The sequence below is a fragment of the Coenobita brevimanus genome, chromosome 46 (assembly GCF_032717465.1).
Source record: "Coenobita brevimanus isolate Jiangsu-jjx chromosome 46, ASM3271746v2, whole genome shotgun sequence".
NCBI lineage: Eukaryota > Metazoa > Arthropoda > Malacostraca > Decapoda > Coenobitidae > Coenobita > Coenobita brevimanus.
Genome location: NC_136999.1, coordinates 34,584,639 through 34,591,246, shown reverse-complemented (window position 1 = coordinate 34,591,246; position 6,608 = coordinate 34,584,639).

The window sequence follows — 6,608 nt, the reverse complement described above, 5'->3', positions numbered from 1 at the left end:
TTGGTGTTGTTATACTCTCAACCAGTGATCTCTGTCAGTATTTTCAGTTGTTTTTATGATAATCAGCTAGCTTAAAGCATCTGTGATGTCGGATCTGTGTCTGTATGACCCTGTATACAACATTCCTATATTCTCTGAAAACAGATAGTTCTTCTTGAAGACACTTTTTATAATATCTCAAAAATACAGCATTAACTTTTTCATTGCTCTGCTGCAGTTTAGGATGCATACCCATTTACAATAATCACTGAACTCGCCTGGCAGTACAAAAGAAAACAGAGACCAGGGAGCTCATATCATAGGGCAGGTAGGTGAGTGACAGGGCCTGACTACCAGGCTGAGGCTCTCAGTCTGGATTATCTGTGACGTCATGCGCAGACCGAGACACGTTTTTGCTCCCCCCCCCCATGTGAAACTACCTTATATTCTCTTTACCTTGGTGCAATGTATAATACTGGGTCTCTCGCTGTCTAACTCTCAGTTTATCTCACAGAGACTCATGTGTAGGTTTAGGATAATCATGCATTGCATATGTGCTTATGCAAATGCATACTCTAGCACTTTATGAGCATAAATGCATATTCCTACATTTTTGTTTATTTATACGGCATATTCTTTGAAATTTCTTGGGTATTATAATGACTTCTTCAACCTGTAATAATATTTAAAGTCATAGTGTCCATCAGATCATAGTGATCTATATACTGCTTTATTGGCTGTGGTTGGAAAGTCCCTGACTTGATGGTCAGTAGACAGCAGCTGAATGAGATGGATTCGGGTATCACCACTTGATTCACCAGAGTCTGAGACCTATGTATGGCCTTTGACTCGCCTGCAGTCCTATTGGACTCGGGATCGAATCCCGGCTGGGGCAGGGAACAGTTTAAGGATTTGAGTTTCGTAAAAAGCAGACTTTTCTGATCTGCCAGGTGACCCGCCGACATGTCGTAAAAATACCCCCGCTAATACCAGTACATCAGTCCTGTATGAGACAGCCCAAACATGTATTCGATATGGACGACGGGTGTTAGCGCAAAAGTGGCGACATGTGCAGGTGTAGGAGGACTACTGGGCCTTGGGATAGGTCACTGCCCTGAGAAATAGGCCCTGAAGCCTTTGCCCAGAGTCGGAAACATAAAGTATGCGTTTTCGTACACTGCAGAATGAGGGTTCGCGCCCCGCCAGGGTAATTAACTTTGGGAAAGTCCCTCTTGCCACGTACTGCTTGACGGACATAAGGGGTGCTGTGGTTGAACCAGTGTTGCATACTATAAAGTATGCTTGCACCCAGTCGGCTTTTGCAGGCCGATTACACTTGGTTCATATATATATATATATATATATATATATATATATATATATATATATATATATATATATATATATATATATGTATATATATAGCCTCTGTGGTACAGTGGTAAAGTGTGCGTTTTCATACACTGAAGAACGAGGCTTCGTGCCAAGCCAGGGTAATAAACTTTGGGAGCATTCTTCTGGCTATGTACTGCATTGGTGGACATCAGGGTGCTGTGGTTGAACCAGTGTCACATACTATAAAGTATGCTTGGACCCAGTTGGCTTGTGTGGGCCGATTACACTTGGTTCAAAAACTACACATACATCCAAAGCAACTACAATACAATTGAATTGGAAGCATTTCTCACCCTACATACAACCTCTACCAGACAGCCTAAGCCACTTGGTAGAGATACATTGGCTGTATCGTCCTCGCTTCGGTTGGGATGGGCCGGTCCTGCAGTGGACACTCAAACGGCTGGTGAGATGATATACAGTATATATATATATATATATATATATATATCATTCACTCATTGCCAGACGCCATGCATCCCAGACGGGGTGGCCAAGGGCTTAGAGTTAATTCTTTTACAGGGAGGGGCACTAATCCTTCACCAACCCCACTTGACACGTAGGGATGCCAACAGCATCTGGTGTTCCCAGGCGGTCACCCATCCAGCAATTTATATATATATATATATATATATATATATATATATATATATATATATATATATAGTTATATATATATATATATATATATATATATATATATATATATATATATATATATATATATATATATATATATATATATATTGCTGTCTTAGTCCATGGTTGGGTCAACCGCTCTTAAATGATGTCGTCAGTAACTAATATCCGCTGTGTCCTCTTCCTCCAGGCATAGCTGCCGCATTTCTTTCACAATTCCATCTTTTTACCTAATCATTTATCTTTCCTTCCTTCTCCCTTCCACCTGACTCCTCCATGCCACATTCACAGGATCAAATTCCTTCATCCCGGTCACATGCCCATACCACCTCAAATGTGCCTCTCTTGCCTTCTCCACAACTGACACAACTCCTGTCTCTGCTCTGATGTCATCATTTCTCCTCCTCTTTTTGTGACACTCCCATCACCCATTGCAGCATCCTCATCTCTGTCCTCTCCAGCTGTTTCCATTCTTCCCCAACGCCCAGACTTCTTCACCATACAGCAATATAACAGCAACTTTTGGAAAATGGCTTCAGGTCACTCCTCCATCTACCTCACACACCCCAAAGGGGAGCGCATTCCCCAGTTTGGAAAGCACTGGTTTACAAGAACATAGCCAACTGAGTGCCAACCCAACATAGTCATTGGTACCGACACATCCTATCAGTGATGTTTTTTGCTCTTGGTTCAGTTAATAATACTTGTTTATCCAAACAAATGTTAGAACACGTAGTACTAGACTGATGCATGAAGTTTATCAGACTCATCAGAATAGAACAGTTGGGTGGAGAAACATTTCTTGTTTAAATGTAATGGGACAAATAAGTCTTTCCTTTGACCTAATTCCCATAAAGAATTATTATTCAGCTATATTCTCCTCAACTGTGAGTTCTATGAGACAGTGACTATGTGATATTATCTCTTACTGTGTATGGAAGGAGTAGGCGGAGAGGAGAACTGCCTGCCAAAATTTGATACGTTTGGGTGAGTGTGTGTAATTCACCGGGTCGGTCAGGATAACGTGATTGGCGTGATCGTCAGCTCATTACCCTCCAGGAAGAGAGCTGAGAGCTCATATACTCCGGTCTAGGGCAAGGCTGTGACCTTCACACACGCCTACAAGCATTCCCTCCCTGAAGAGGAACAGTAACCTCTCACTTCGTTAGCGAAACTTTTCGCACCTGATCCAGCGCAAACCCCCGGCAAAAGCATTACCACTACGCCAGTTGGTTTGTGTGTGTGTGTGTGTGGAGGCTGGTTAAAACAATTGTGTGGATGGGGCGACCGCTACTGCTAGCACGTAGACATTACATTACGAAAATTACGTAAAACGTTAGGTGCAAGGACAATTTGTACCAATGCAAGTCTTACGTAGTGCTGGCAATTTTGTCTGAGTGTCGTGTGTATTTTGTCAAATATAACACCATATTTAATAGCGACATTGTCTATATTCACTTTAAATGACAACTGAAAAATAGACATTGTATCTTATTCCTGCCAATCGAAAGGTTACCAGTGTGACTGTATGTAAGGTATTCTACTGCTTTGTCAGAGAGAGAGAGAGAGAGAAAGAGATTATGCACGTTTAATACTCATATAATCACACACGCATGCACATAAGCATGAAGTTATATAGGCCTATTAAGATATGAGGGATCGACCCTAAGAAAGTGTTGACTAGAGTATGTTTAAATATATAGTCTGGTATGAAGGCCAGGCTCATCAACTCGTAAGCCAGGTAAGTGCCTGTACGACTAAGAAAGGATAACATATTACGCCATCAGTCTAAAGGATGTATTTTCCTTATTTTGCCAGCGTTCGGTCTTAAGATAACAGCAGTTGACTTATACAAACAGAAAATGGACTATTACACGATGTTAGATTCGGTATTCAATACAAGTTGGAATGAAAGTTACAGTATCTTTCTAAGCAGCTTGCATGAGAAGCAGCTAAAATCAATTTTAAATATTTGTTAAATCTCGGTCAACAGTAGAAAGTTTCCGATGAGGGGGATGGAATGACCAAGGCGAAGGATAAGGTTACGTATTTGCGATACCTGTTTGCTTAGGTATTGATCTTATTCCATTAAATACTGAACTGTCGTTAGCAGCTTGTTGCCATTACCTTTTATTATTAATTAAAAAATCGTTTTGAAATGGTTATCTACGCAGAGTTTGTTGACACAGCTAATGGCTACTTAACCTCTCCCTAACACATATCTACCCCCACCACCACCCCTTCTCTGCCCCATCACTCACCTTCCCCGCAACTCCCACCCTTTGCTTCACCCCTAGCACTGTTACCAGATCATTTGTTTGTCGCTGCTGCTGCCATTTACATAGTGTCCCGCGCGGAAATTTCTCCTATTGTACTTGTAGTGGTGAAATGTACTGTGTTTCTTATACATTGATAGATTTGCTTATGCGTAATATGAAAAGAAAACGAAAGAGTGAACAACGTGCTCTTAAGAAAAAGAGCGTGTCGTAAAACCTGAGTTAGCACAAAGGTAACGAAACCCAACGTGACTTTTGGAACACGTGCATGTACTTGTAGTGGTGATATATACTGTGTTTCTCATAAAATGATGGATTTGGTTATGTTTCATGTGATATAAAAGCGTAAACTGTGCACTGTGTTCTCGTAACAAATTCTCGTGTGGATGACAGGTAGCGCTACTTTTGCGTTGAGTCTTTGAGAGAACACGGTGCACAGTTTCCGCTTTTATTTCATATGAGACAACCAAATCCATCATTTTATGAAAAATACAGTATATTTCACCACAACAAGTACATGTATGTGTTCCAAAAGTCACGTTGGGTTTCGGAACCTCCATTTTAACTCAGGTTAACGAGACGCACTCTTTCTTACGAGCTCGTTGTTCACTCTTTCATTTTCTTTTCACACTGCACATAACCAAATCTATTAATTTATCAGTAACACACTACATTTCACCTCTACAAGTACATGTATGACTTCCATAAGTCACGGAGGTGGTCCTTACCTGTGCGGTAAGGCGTAGCAGACGATGTCTTTCCTTACGAGATCACGGTGCACAGTTTACGCCTTTATTTCACATGAGACATAACCAAATCAATAACTTTATGAGAATCACAGTATATTTGACCACTACAAGTACATGCACGTGTTCCAAAAGTCACGTTGGATTTCGCTGCCTTTGTGCTAAATCAGGTATATGAGATGCTCTCTTTCATTTTCTTTTCACATTACACATTGGATTTCGCTGCCTTTGTGCTAACTCAGGTATACGAGATGCTCTCTTTCATTTTCTTTTCACATTACACATAACCAAATCTATCAATTTATAAGAAACGCAGTACCTTTCACTACTACAAGTACATGCACGTCTTCCATAGGTCATGTAGGTGGCCCTTACTTGTGCTGTAAGTCAGGTGTAGGAGACACTTTTTTCAAGGACATACAGTTATATCATGAATCTTTGCATTGTGCCAGTGTTGAACAAAGATCTTGGCTGGCTGTGAATACAATATCTTGACTCCTATATAATATCTTGACTCCTATACAATATCTTGACTCCTTTCTTTCAGCTCACACCCCTAACACAGTAATTATTTTCCCAGTTGGCTTGCAATGACAACAGGTCTTTTTCAAAGATGAAACGCAGGTTGGAACCAGAGGAGTGTACCAAGATCCTCGATGATATAGAGTCGGAGAGCAGCCGTTCTGGGATGGAGGAGGTTGAGCTGACGTCATCCGGTCAGCAAGTGGAGCTGCCCCGTCGCCTTCCACCATGACAGACAATGCCACCATTAGCAGCAGTCCCCACCAGAGAGCACTTCCCACCTCTAGGATCTGCTGGTCCCACCGCTGTCTTCGTCAGCTCTCAATCACCAGGCCCCTCTGCCCCCTTGGGCGAGCTGGTGTCACTGGAAGCCGGGCCGTCATATGTTGTCATGGCCCCTCCACCAGCGTCTACTGTGCAGGATGCTCCGGTGATATTCTCGCCGGCCAGGCCAAGGAGAATGGTGTCCCCAGAGCCCTCTGTCTCATCCTCGTCCTAGCCCGAGCCGTCCCCTCCAAGACGAGGGTGACGTGGTCTGCTGCCTGGACACGGGGGACGTCCAAGGGGTCGGAGGGCAGGCCAAAGGGTGTTGGCAGTCTGACCCACTGCCACCACCGCCACCACCACTGAAGAGGATCCTGGGTGAAGCAGTGGCCAGTTCACACTGAACCACAGGCTGTTCACTGGCTCCTCAGGGATCAAGGTGGATATCTCAACAACTCGACTGCAGTTCTTCCAGCACTTCTTCATCAGTGAGTTGCCATATCTCACCATGGAAACCAATCGGTACACCACATTTCTGGGGAATGAGCTGGATGCCTGGTTCACCTGTAATGAAGAGGAGATGACCAAGTTCCTGGGGTTATACCTGTTCGTGAGGGTCATGCACATGCCGACCATCAGGCATTACTGGAGGAGCACTGAGCTGCACGACTACCCTAGGTTCTGGCGAGCAATGAGTTGAAGGTGCTTCAATGCCATCCTGAAGTGCTTTCACACCTTCAACTCGCTCACCATACCCTGGGACAACCAAGATCAGCTCATACGCGTT